Here is a 14,636-nt window from a genome sequence, read left to right on the forward strand (position 1 = left end):
ATAAAAATTTTTTAAAAAACCATACTTTTAAGTTATCAGATATTTTGAATATTCTCACACTATCAGTATGTTATAATTTTTCCCATGTCACATTATTAAGTGTACCAATTCCATTATATAATCAGTAAGTAGGTTTTAGATATGAAAATGATAGCTTTAATATAATTTTAAAAATGAACATACGACAAGGACCAAATGACAGTGTTTACAAACCTACCAGACCATTTTGCAGATACTTCTCTATCTCTTTTCCACATGTGACAGTTTTAGATTATAAGGGTTAAGTTTGATGTTGTCCAGTCACTGCCTCCACTGTTGTCAAGTGAGTGATATTAATACACAATCTGAATGTGACTCACAGGGGGTATGAATTACTCTGCCTGATTCAGACAACATTAGTAACCCAAGAAGGATAGAAACTGCCTTCTTTTTTGGTGAGGAAAATAATGTATGTCCACCTCTACTTGGATCCTATGAATTCTCACAGATCCTCTAAGACTCAGAAATTAATATTTCACTAATATGAATATAGAACAAGAAATAAGACCAATAGTGTTTTCCTTATTATTAATATACAGAGTAACACTGAAGTCAATTTTGAATTCCATCTTTAACCACTCTTGGTCTTAAGATTGTTTTGTTCTGTAGTTTTACTGAAATATCTTCAGGAGATTAAACTTCACTTGGATGCATTCCAATCATAAAACTTAAGCCAACTTATGAATATTTAGTTTCTTCTGGGTGTTCAAAAACACCCAGATAAAGGTGACAGTACAGAGGAATGGCCCCTAACAGGCATGGTTATTAACTCTAAAGAAACGCCAGTGTCTATGGATTTGAGGTATCAAATGCATTTAATATTTACAAGATTCTTTAACAAGGTATGAACTTCCCCCTTCAATTAAATACTGATCCAGGTACTGGTCTCCCTTTCATCTAAAACTTTTAAACAAAGTGTCTTAAGCATTTGGGTTTGGTACTAGAGGGGGTGGCAGTCATTGAGTTGAGCTGTTTCGACATGTGATCAGAAAGGGGTTTTAACAACGTGAAAAATAACCCACATAAACCATCTTCCATTATTCCTACATTTGATGCTGCTGGTGGCAATAAGCAAACACCAAATAACAACAAGCAAATTCTGTTGAAATGTTTAGCTAAATGGAACCAAAACAGTCACAGTAGACAATTTCATAAATACATTAATTAGAAGTGTCTCCAAATAGCATGTGATTTTGAATTATTAACATAAAACACTGCATTATAAATGACTGCAAATTGCATTCCTAGTGTTTCCATGCTTAATTTATTATGCCGTAGGAAAATTTGCAAATTACTTTACTGTTTTATACTTAATGGCTAGTTTTATATATATAGGTCAAAAAATGGCCAATCTCCCTTTCATATGAGTACTTTGCATTTACAGTGATTTCTTTTTAAGATTTCACTTAAGCTCCTGGTTACCCTCCTCTGTCCTTCACACTCTCTTTTCTTTCCTAGGGATGCAGCCCATCCATAGAAGTACATCATTTTTAATAAATTGTGCAAAGCATGGATTTTTGTTAGGAAGTGCTTTTTAATATCCTATTTATAAGCATATAGATATTAAACTCCCTAAGTATGAAAGAGTGAGAAATCTCGCCAAAATTAACCTTGATAAATGTTCTCATTCACACTAAGAGGAAAATTTCTGAAGATATTCCTTTATTTAAAAGGAACAGTCTGTGTCAAATTTTTTAAATATTGTAGTTTACCTATGCAGATATGTTTCCACTTCCCTATTCTTTATTATTTTTATTTACATTTATATTGCTATTTTAACTAAATGCTTACTAAAACTGTGGTTTCCTGCTTATTCAATTTTTTAGCTCTAGAACTCTTTACTAAATAAAACTTAAAAGTCATTAATCCTAGTCTACAAGGAGTAAGACTTATGCACCTATTTAAGAAGTTAACATAGTATGAATGGTAAAATTACATATAAAAATCATTTACTTTTATTTTAAGTATAGGCATCTAAAGAGGCATCTTCTCCAGGTTCTCTCTTCTCATGCAGGCTCCTTCCCTCCTCTAAGGATACCAGGATATTGATTTACCCACATTTTCTGTACAGAGTGGTCACTGCAGTTATAAAGCCATGCACCTCACTGTGGTTTTCTATCCACCTTCATCTTCCATCTGTGTTGCCAGAACCGTAAGGTGAACTACTCTCCTCCCTTTGTATTGGAAACATATTTTAACTGGTGATATTATTCAGCTTTTAGTTACAGGAGCAGAAGAGGCCCTTAGGCCTTGTCTAGCATAGGCCATATGCTTCAGCTCAATTCACTGGTGTCCTGAAGTAGAAAATCATGTATAAACCAAGGCAACAATGGAATGTTTTTCTTTGATCCTGAGTGCCAGGCAATAGATTATTCATTGTCATAATGTGTTAACTATTTGACAGGGATTTTAAAATAATTATGATTAATACACTAAAGGATTAGGGAAGAACTTGGCAATGTTCATAAATAATAAAGAATTTAAGAGTAAAATGAAAATTCTAGACAAAAAATAACATCATAAGGAAGATGAAGAATCCTTTTGACAGGCTAATCAACAGGCTAGATATAATAAGAAAAAATATTGCACTTGGAGAAAAGTCAATAAAGTGTGAAAAAAAATGAACAGGATATCCAAAAGCTAATACATATGTAATTGGAGTCCCAGCAAGCAAACACAAAGAGCAGGCAAAAGAAATATTTGGTGTGATGATGGCTGAGAATTTTCTAAAATTAATTTTTAAAAGTTTTTATTTCAATTAGTGTATCCTTCATTTCTGACTGGATATTTTTTATGCTGTTGAGGTCCTCACTAAGTTCCTTGAGCATCCTTATAACCAGTGTTTTGAAATCTGCATCTGATAGATTTCTTATCTCCATTTGGTTTAGTTCTTTTTCTGGAGTTTTGCTCTGTTCTTTCATTTGGGCCCATGTTCCTTTGTCTTCACATTTTAGCAGCCTCCCTGTGTTTATTTCTATATATTAGGTAGAGCTGCTATGATTCCCTATCTTGGTAGTGTTGCCTAATGTAGTAGGTGTCCTGTAGGGTCCACTAGCACAGCCTCTCCTATCACCCAAGCTGAGTACTCAAGGTGCACCCTTTGTGTGGGTTGAGTACTTCTCTTATGTGATGAAAGAAATAGATATGCAAGTCCAAGAACCTCAGAGAGTCCCAAACAAGATGCATGCAAAGAGGTCCACTCCAAGGAGTTAATGTCAAAGGCTGACAGATAAAAAGAGAATCTTAAAAACAGCAAGAGAAAAGCAGTTAGTTACCTACAGGAGAATCCTCATCAGACTGTCAGCTGACTGTCAGCTGTCAGATTTCTCAAAAGAAACTTTGCAGGCTAGAAGGGATTGGCAAGAAATATTCAAAGTCATGAAAAACAGGAACCTACAGTCAAGACTGCTCTATCTAGTAAAGCTATCAGTTAGAATTGAAGGGTAGATAAACAGCTTCTCAGACAAGAAAAAACTAAAGAGTTCATCATCACCAAGGCGTTATTATATGAAATGTTATAGAGACTTATTTAAGAAAAAGATCAAAACTATGAACAGTAAAATGGCAATATATACATGTCTGTCAGCAATTGAATGTGAAAGAACAAACTAAGCAAACAAGAAGAACAGAGACAGAATCATAGACACAGGAAGTGTTTTGACAGTTGCCAGATAGGAGGCGGTGAGGGAGAATGGGTGAAGAGGTGAGGGGATTAAGAATTATAAATAGGTAGTTACAGAATAGCCATGGGGATGTAAAGTACAGTATAGGAAAGGGAGTAGCCAAAGAACTTTTATGTATGACCCGCAGACATGAACAATGGTGGGGGGATTGCCTGAGGGAATGAGGGGTGCCAGATGGAGGGGGGCAAAGGGGGACATTGTGACCACAATAATAGCATAATCAATAAAATATAATTAATAAAAAGAAACATTTTTTAAAGATTCAAAAATCTCTGGGAACTTGTAGCGAAGGTAAAATAGAAACTCCTTGAGACAACCAAAAATCTGATAGAATTCATTTCTAGCTGATGTGCAAAATGAAACATTAAGGGAAGTGTTTAGGCAGAAGGAATTTAATACTTGATGTAAATTTGGACCTACGCAAATGACTAAAGAGAGTCATAGTGCTAAAAATGAGGGTAAGTGTGAGACTTTTTCCTTACTGTTCATATTTTTAATAGGTACTTGCTTATCAAAAGTAAAATTAGTAACAATGTATTGTGGAGTTAATATGTAATATTAATATTAATGTTTGAGAAAAACAATGGGAGAAATTGAAGTATGCAAAGTAAGAATCTCATACACTGAAGTAGTATAATATTATTTCATGAAAGACCATGGTCAGTTAAAGGTATATATCATAAATGATAGAGTAATAACCCCCTCAAAAATGGATATATCTAATAAGCTGATAGTAAAGACAAATGGAATTTTTAATAATTAGTTCAAAGGAAGAAAGGAAAATGGAGAAAGGGATGCTAAAAGCAGAAAGCATACATAAAGAGAAGGAAAATAAATCTCCAATATAAATCCAACCATAATAGAAGCAGCCCAACTGTCCATCAATAGATGAATGGATAAAACAACCAATGGAACATTTATACCATGGAATTCTATTCAGCCATAAAAAAAGAATTAAATTTTACCTTTTCAGCACTTTAGATGGACTAGGAGAACATTATGCTAAATGAAATAAGCCAGTCAGAGAAAGACAAATACCATATGTTACCACTCAAATGTAGAATCTAATGAACAAACTGAATTAACAAGCAAAACAGAAACAGACTCATAGATGGAGAGCAGATGACAGCTAGTGGCTGGGGGTTGGTTGAGGGTGAAGAAATTAAGCAAAATGGAAAAAGGACTCAAAGACATGGATCACAGGCTGTTGATGGCTGGGAACCATGGGGAGTATAAGTGGACTAAAAATAATGAAAAAATATGGTAAAGATTATATAAGTTTTAAAAAAGATTAAAAATCCAATCATATTATTATATTAAATAATCATATCTCAACTAAAAAGTAGATATGCAGACTGGATTAAAAATTCAGGATCCACTTATGAACTATCTATAAGAAATCCATTTAAAATATAACAACAAAATTTTTTAAGGGTACAGAATAATATACCATGCAAATACTTTAAAAAATCTGAAATGTAGTTTCTGTAGCATAGTGGTTATCACGTTCACCTGACACAAAAAATCTGAAATGACTATATGAATACCAAATCAAATATACTTAAAAACAAGAAATAGTATCAGGAATAGTGACATGATGAAGAGGATATAGTTCAAGAAGATTCAACAATACATTTTTTCAATTACAGTTTACATACAATATTACTCTGTATTAGTTTCAGGTGTACAACAAAGCTGTTAAAAAGTCATGTACTTCAGGTACCCATCTGTCCCCACCCATATTCATCCCAGTATTATTGATTATATTCCCTATGCTGTAATCCACATCTATGTGGCTATTCTGTAACTACCAACTGTACTCCTTAATCCCTTCACCCAACAGTCTTAAATGTATATGTACCTAATAATAGGACTTACAAATACTTAAAGCAAAAACTGATAGAAACAGAATTTTTTTCTAAATATGAACCCTGTTGTTTATTTACTTATTTTTTTTAACCCAGAGGCAGGGCTCTTTAACCACATTTTCATTTCTTTTTTTTTTTTAATTATTTGATTGTTGTTCAGGCACCATTGCCTGCATTTAACCCCCACCCTCCCCCAACCCCAGTCATCCCCATCTCCCTCCCCCGATTCCACCCCCCTCTTAGTTTTGTCCATGTGTCCTTTATAGTTGTTCCTGAAAACCCTTCCCCTTTTTCCCCCTATTATCCCCTCCCACCTTCCCTCTGGTTACTGTCAGATTGTTCTTAATTTCAATGTCTCTGGTTATATTTTGTTTGCTTTTTTCTTCTGTTGATTAGGTTCCACTTAAAGGTGAGATCATATGGTATTTGTCCCTCACCACCTGGCTTATTTCACTTAGTATAATGCTCTCTAGTTCCATCCATGCTGTCGCAAAAGATAGGAGTTCCTTCTTTCTTTCTGCTGGGTAGTATTCCATTGTGTAAATGTACCATGGTTTTTTGATCCATTCATTTACTGATGGGCACTTAGGTTGCTCCCAGCACTTGGCTATTTTAAATTGTGCTGCTATGAACATTGGGGTGCATAGGTTCTTATGAATTGGTGTTTCAGGGTTCTTAGGATATAATCCCAGCAGTGGAATTGCCGGGTGAAAAGGCAGTTCTATTTTTAGTTTTCTGAGCAAATTCCATAGTTTTCCATAGTGGCTACACCAGTCTGCATTCCCAACAACAGTGCACTAGGGTTCCCTTGTCTCCGCATCCTCTCCAACACTTACTGTTTGTTCATTTCTTTATGATGGTCATTCTCACCAGTGTGAGGTGGTATCTCATTGTGGTTTTAATTTGTATCTCTCTAATGGCTAGTGATCCTGAGCATCTTTTCATATGTCTCTGGGCCCTCTGTATGTCTTCCTTGGAGAAGTGTCTGTTCAGGTCTTTTGCCCATTTTCAATTGGGTTGTTTTCTTCCTGGAGTGGAGTCGTGTGAGTTCTTTATATATTTTGGAGATCAAACCCTTCTCCGAGGTACCATTGGCAAATATGTTTTCCCATACAGTTGGTTCTTTTTTCATTTTAATGCTGTTTTCTTTAGCCATGCACAAGCTTATTATTTTGATGAGATTCCATTGGTTTATTCTTTCCTTTATGTCCCTTGCTCTAGGGAACATATTGGTGAAAATATCGCTGCATGGAATATCTGAGATATTCCTGCCTATGTTTTCCTCTAGGACTTTAATGGTGTCATGACTTATATTTAAGTCTTTTATCCACCTTGAATTTATTTTTCTGTATGGTGTAAGTTGGTGCTCGAGTTTCATTTTTTTGCATGTAGCTGTCCAGGTTTCACAACACCATTTGTTGAAGAGACTATTTTTACTCCATTTTATGCTTCTGTTCCCTTTCTCAAATATTATTTGACCATAGAGACTTGGGTTTATTTCTGGGCTCTCTATTCTGTTCCTTTGGTCTGTGTCTGTTGTTATGTCAGTACCATACTGTTTTGATTACAGTGGCCTTGTAACATAGTTTGATATCAGATATTATGATCCCTCCAACTCTGTTCTTCTTTCTCAAGATTGTTGAGGCTATTTGAGGTCTTTTATGGTTCCATATAAATTTTGAAATGTTTATTCTATATCTGTGAAATATGTCTTGGTACTTTAATAGGGATTGCATTGAATCTATGGATTGCTTTGGGTAATATGGACATTTTGATAATGTTAATTCTTCCAATCCATGTACATGGAATATGCTTCCATTTGTTTGTGTCTTCCTTAATTTCTTTCTTCAGTGTTGTGTAGTTTTCTGAGTACAGGTCTTTTATCTCCTCGGTAGATTTATTCCTAGGTACTTTATTTTTCTTGTTGCTATATCAAATGGGATTTTTTCCTGATTTCTGTTTCTGATATTTCATTGTTGGTGTACAAAAAAATGCCTTCAATTTCTGAATAATGACTTTGTATCCCACCAGTTTGCCAAGTTCACTTATTAAGTCAAGTAGTTTTTTGGTGCAGTCTGTAGGGTTTTTCATGTACACTATCATGTCACATGCAAACAATGACAGTTTTACTGCCTCCTTTCCAATTTGGATGCCTCTTATATCTTTTTCTTGTCTGATTACTGTGGCTAGGACTTCCAATATTATGTTGAATAGGAGTGGTGAAAGCAGACATCCTACTCTTGATCTTGATCTTAGGGAAAGCTTTTAGGGAAAGCTTAGGGAAAGCTTTTAATTTTTGCCCATTGAGTGTGATGTTGGCTATAGGTCTCTCATATATGGCCTTTATTATGTTGAGGAATGCTCCCTCTGTTCCTACTTTGCTGAGTGTTTTTATCATAAATGCGTGCTGTACCTTATCAAATGCTTTTTCCACATGTATTGATACAATCGTGTGATATTTCTCTTTCCTTTTGTTTATGTGATGTGTTACATTTATTGATTTGCAAATATCATATAATCCTTACATCCCTGGGATGAATCCCACTTGATTTGCGAATATTGTACCATCCTTACATCCCTGGGATGAATCATGGTGTATGATCTTTTTAATGTATTGCTGGATGTGGTTGTCAATACTTTACTGAGGATTTTAGCATCTATGTTTGTCAGTGATATTGGCCAGAAGTTTTCTTTCTTTATTGTGTCTTTATCTGGTTTGGGGATTAGAATGATGCTGGCTTCATAAAAAGAGTTTGGGAGTCTTCCATCTTCTTGGATTTTTTGGAATAGTCTGTGAAGGATAGGGATTAGCTCATCTTTAAATGCTTTGTAGAGTTGTCCTGTGAAACCATCTGGTCCAGGGCTTTTGTGTGACAGGAGGTTTGTTGTTTTTTTTTTTTTTAATAGGTAAACATTGTCTCATTTTATTTTATTTTTTATTTACTTTTTTTTAGTTTTTATTGTTATTCAATTACAGTTGTATGCCTTTTCTCCCCATCCCTCCACCCCACCCCAGCCAAATGACCCTCCCCCCCACCTCCACCCTCCCCGTTGATTTTGTCCATGTTTTTTGATTACTGCTTCAATAACAATTGGTCTGTTCAGGCTTTCTGCTTCTTCATTGAGTTTTGGAAGATTATATTTTTCTAGAAATTTGTCCATTTCACCTAGGTTTTCAAATTTCTTGGCATATAATTCTTCATAGTAATTTCTCACAATCCTTTGTATGTCTGTGATATCAGTCATAATCTCTCCTCTTTCATTTCTGACTGTGTTTATTTGGGTCCTCTCTCTTTTTTTCTTGATGAGTCTGCTTAAAGGCTTGTCCATTTTGTTTATCTTTTCAAAGAACCAACTCCTGGATTCATTGATCTTTAAAATTGTGCTTTTAGTCTCTATGTTGTTTAATTCTGCTCTGATCTTGGTTATTTCCTTCCTCCTACTTGCTCTGAGCTGTCTTTGTTGTTGTTCTTCAACTTCTTGTAGGTGTACAGTTAGGTTGTTCATTTGAAATGTTTCTATCTTTTTAAGTAGGCCTGTATGGCTATGAACTTCCCTTTCAGGACTGCCTTCGCTGTGTGCCATAAGTTTTGGATTGTTGTGAGTTTGTTTTCATTTGTTTCCAGAAACTTTTTTATTTCTTCCTTGATCTCATTTCTTGACCCATTCATTGTTTAATAGCATGCTATTCAATCTCCATGAGTTTGAGTGTTTTTAAGTTTTTCTTTGAGAAACAGAATTTTTTTTAATCTATAATAAGGTTTAAAGTTCACACTACATTCACTAATTAATAGAAAAAGTAGATAGAAAATCAGTAAGGATATAGAAGATCTGAAAAATATTGCCAAACAACTACCAAGACATACCCTAGAATCTAATGAACAAACTGAACAAAACAGAGACAGACTCATAGATGGAGAGCAGGATGACATCTAAAGGGGAGAGGGGCTATGAGGTAGAGGAATTGAGCAAAAAGAAAAAAGGACTCATGGACATGGACAACAGTGTGGTGATTATGGCAGGGGCAGGGAGGGAAGTATAGCGGGGATAAATGGTAATGAAAAAATAAAATAAAATAAATTATTTTAAAAAGATTTTTCCAAATCATCTGAAACATTACTCTGTTATATACATATTGCCACTCCAAGTGATGAATAAAGCTATGAATAAGAAAAAAAGTAAGAATATATATTTATTCACGACATAACTAAATTACATAAAAATACAGAGTGAGGCAAAAGTAGGTTTACAGTTGTGAGTAGCTAAAACAGTTTATTCTTGTATTATTTATTCATTATTATATTATTTTCCATAAGCACAACTGTAAACCTATTTCTGCACCACCTTGCACAGCTATACACAAAGTATAGCATTTTGATCTGATTTTCAATTTATATTTGAACACTTTATTCCCTTGGTTGGCAACTGAGAATTAATGTTATAAACTTTGGTGATTCACATAGAGATCATTGTTGAACTGTGTGTCAAGTTTCAGAGAAACACTATTTACAACCATTATTTAAGTGACTTATAAGATATGGCCTATAACATCACCATCTTTTTATTTCCCTTATCAAAACTAACAGCTTTATAGATTTTTTAAATTTTTATTGTTATTCAATTACAGTTCTATGCCTTTTCTCCCTATCCCTCCACCCCACCCTAGCTGAACCTCCCTCCCTCCCCCACCGCCACCCTCCCCCTTGATTTTGTCCATGTGTCCTTTATAGTAGTTCCTGTAATCCCCTCTCCTCACTGTCCCTTCCCCACTCCCCCCTGGCTATTGTTAGATTGTTCTTAACTTCAGTGTCTCTGGTTACATTTTGTTTGCTTTTTTCTTCTGTTGATTATGTTCCAGTTAAAGGTGAGATCATATGGTATTTGTCCCTCACCGCCTGGCTTATTTCACTTAGCATAATGCTCTCCAGTTCCATCCATGCTGTTGCAAAGGGTATAAGCTCCTCTTTCTCTCTGCTGCGTAGAATTCCATTGTGTAAATATACCATAGTTTTTGGATCCACTCGTTTGTTGATGGGCACTTAGGTTGCTTCCAGTACTTGGCTATTGTAAATTGTGGTGCTATGAACATTGGGGTTCATAGGTTCTTTTGGACTGGTGTTTCAGGGCTCTTAGGGTATAATCCCAGCAGTGGAATTGCTGGGTCAAAAGGCAGTTCCATTTTTAGTTTTTTGAGGAAATTCCATACTGTTTTCCACAGTGGCCGCACCAGCCTGCATTCCCACCAACAGTGCACTAGGGTTCCCTTTTCTCTGCATCCTCTCAACATTTGTTTGTGGATTTGTTTATGTTGGCCACTCTGACTGGTGGGAGATGGTACCTCATTGTGGTTTTAATGTGCATCTCTCTGATGGCTAGTGATGCTGAGCATCTTTTCATATGTCTCTGGGCCCTCTGTATGTTTTCCTTGGAGAAGTGTCTGTTCAAGTCCTTTGCCCATTTTTAATTGGGTTGTTTGTCTTCCTGGAGTGCAGTCATGTGAGTTCTTTGTATATTTTGGAGATCAGGCCCTTGTTAATATAAACATTTTAACCTCTATTTTCTTGAATAAACAGCTTAACTTATTTTAATTATCTATATTCCTTATTCAGTTTTGATCTTAAAAACAAAAAAATAATTGTAGGAAATTAAACCAAAAGAACCTCTCTAAACTCTCATAAACTCAGTCAGGCTTTATTTCTTCAAGGCTATTAAGAGTATACTCAGGGCATTGTACTGGTGTTCCTGATGAGTGAGGTCCAAAAGTAAATGATTATTTTAAATTAAGATCCTCTGTTTCAAATATATGTTATACACATCCTTCAAGAATCAGCTCAAATGGAAATCCCTATACTGTCATATTACTGCTATATCATTGTCTCTTTCCCCATTAGCCTGAAAATCTTCTATGTTCAGAGATTATGCCTTATCTATTCATGTGCATTCAGAGATTTCCCTTGTCTATTATATAGTTGGTGCTAAAAAAAAAAAAACAAACATGAAACTACACTGAAAATTCAGAAGGTTGAAAAACCACAGTCAACTTGAATTATCAGGAAAGTATTTATGGAGAAATAGAATTTGAATAGTAGATATGATAACATAAAAAGAAATGATGGGGAATGAGAATTTCATGGGAGGAAACAGATTGTGTAAATATACTGGACAAGGAGTAATGAGGTGTCCAATCAGACTGAAAGGACTTGCTGAAGGGGGAAAAGAAGTCTTGAAAATGTAATTGTTAGAAGGAATGCCAAGTCAAAAAATTTAGAATGTATTCTGTAAACAGTAGAAAGAAACCATAGTTTTGTGAGCAAAGAGGTGGCATGCTCAGAGCATGCTCAAAGGTACCCAAGCCTAACAGAGCTTTGGGCCTTCCTGAAGTAGTGTTGTAGTTGTTGTTTTTTAAATGCCTGCGATTCACTGCAGAAGATTCTGGTTCAGAAGCTACCCACGTGACTTATGTACACAGTCATATTTCAGAACTATTATCTTAAAGTGAAAATTTTTTAAGATTAATCTCAATATGTAGGATGAATTTATCAGAAAGTATACTTCATGTATCTTTTATCTACCTCAATAATAGCCTGAGTTATAGAGTTTAATAATCATTCACATGTATATTATCACTCATCTTTATTTGAAAATTCCTTGAGGGCAAAGAATGTTTAATTTCCTCAAGTAAAAACAATGTTGATTTATTTTTAAATTCCTAAGTGCTAGAACAGCAAGTATTTGAACCTCAAAAACTTTTCATCAAATAATTGGATAGATGTGATAAATGGCATTAAACATTACAAGTAGCCATTTCTAACTCAAGATAGAGGAAAGAATACAAGCATCTTTTCTTCTCCCACTTTTGACTCCACAAATGACAATAAAAGACAAAGATATAAATGGAGAACTCTAAAGAAAATGAAAAGAGATCAAAAGTAAAAAGTGAATATAATAAATTTCTATTAGGCAGAAATTGGATGGGATAATATGAAAGATGCAACAAGACACAACTAGAGAACATGCAAAGACATTCCACCAGTTTTCACCCTCCTCCATGAAAAGAAGAGTAAACTCTAATTTTTAGGAGTACTTTTAAGCATGTGAAGATCAGTGCCTCTGAGTGGTCTTTTGGGGGTGTTGACTAGTTTACTAGATACAGACACCCCCTTCTGTCCCATTGAAAGGCATACCTATGTCCAAATCTGGAGGCCTCTCATTATTAATGCCAATGGTGTGGGATCTCAAATTGCTTTGTCAATATCTGTCTTGTTTATAGATTTGGGTGGGTTTCAAGTGTAGGCTTTTGGAACAATAATAAAAAGCCAGTGTTGCCACAAGTAAATAATAAAAAGCCAGTGTTGCCATTTCATCTTACTTAGTTTTGCCAACAATAAATATGATATTCCTTCTTCACTATTATACTTGTCTATTTTTCAATTACTTTCCCTACATGGATAAAAAGGTTATAAGGGGGAAGACATGTCAATATAACCTCAAGGAGTGAATCCAAGGACTAAGATTGTGGAGGAAGTAAGGGGCTGAAAACAGGAAAATTCATTAGAAATCTGTATATCAAAAATTCTCAATGAACCCTTTGACCTATATCCTCCACCTCAATAAACAACTTTCATGAATCTATAAGGAGCATACACACAATATTTTAGTGTTTTATAGTTATGGGCAATGAAAGAACTAACCTTTTGAAAAACCTTATGAAATGTTATACTTAGAAAAATAAACAGGAAAAAAACCAGAAAGTTAAAAATAAAAAATGTTTTGTATTATTAAGTCTCTCATTGGTGTCCTCTGAGGCATTTGAAAAGGTATTCCATCCATAAAACTGGAAGGAATGGGGGAGAAATGCTCAGAGAACAAAAAACTATTTTAGGAATTAATAATAGCAATGTTTATTTTAAAATTAACATTTACCCAAGAGAATGAAAATGAATTTTTTACACAAAAATCTGTGTAAATAATCATCTAAAATTGGAAAATACTCAAATATCTTTCAACTTGGAAATTCATTCTAAATTAAATTAAATCTAAACTTCAGTATATCTATACTCATCAATGAAAAGTAACAAATTACGGGTACATACAACAACATGGATTAAATTTAAATATATTATGCTAAGCAAAAGAAACAAGATTTAAAAGTTTTTATACTATATGATTCCTTTTTCAAAAGGGAAAACTACAGTGACAGAAAAAAGCCAGTGGTTGCCAGGAGCTGGGAGTAGGAGAGAAGATAACTACAGTGAGCAAAGGGGAAATTTTATCTAATCTGCATCTTGATTGTAATAGTGGGTATATTGCTGTGCATGTTTTACAATTCTCATAGAACTGTACATTAAAAAGAGTGACTTTTACCATAATTAAACAAAAATAAAAAACATATATTTAAATATATCATTATGAACTTGGAGATACAGAGAACTGGGAAGAGCATTGCTCTTAATTTTATGATAAGAAGCCAACTGAACAAACTGAAAATTAACAATTTTTATTGAACCCACGAGTTTTATCCGAAATCCACGAGTTTAGGGTAAATAACAAAACCTGAAATCTGAGAGGAGAGAAAGCCAAGGACAAACAGGACCCCAATATTTGCTAACCTAGGGAAGCTACTACTGGCTACCACATAAACTAGCAAGATTCAGCTAAACCTTTTAAAGAAGTTATAAAGTGAAGAGTGTACTAGTGTGAGCCCCAGGTTGATACAGACATAAGGGGCTTTAACACTCTTTAAGACTTTTTCTCCACACACAAAAAATTACCAGGTGTTCACAAGAAAGACTGAGGAGGATCTTGAGAAATCTTCCTTCATAGTGCTGGCTGGGGAAGGAGGATAGCACCCAGAGCTGAAAGTCCACTAGACCCATCCTTCCTCCCTCCCATATTGAATAAAAGCCTTAATCTGTAAAAGGGAGAGGCATCACTTACAGGCATCACTAAGAATAAAAACATTTAACTCAATACATGTCCAGTTTTCAACAAAAAAAAATCACAAAGCACACAAAAAAGCAAGAAAAACAATCATCAGAATCAGACA

Source organism: Desmodus rotundus, chromosome 3 (assembly GCF_022682495.2).
Source record: "Desmodus rotundus isolate HL8 chromosome 3, HLdesRot8A.1, whole genome shotgun sequence".
Lineage (NCBI taxonomy): Eukaryota > Metazoa > Chordata > Mammalia > Chiroptera > Phyllostomidae > Desmodus > Desmodus rotundus.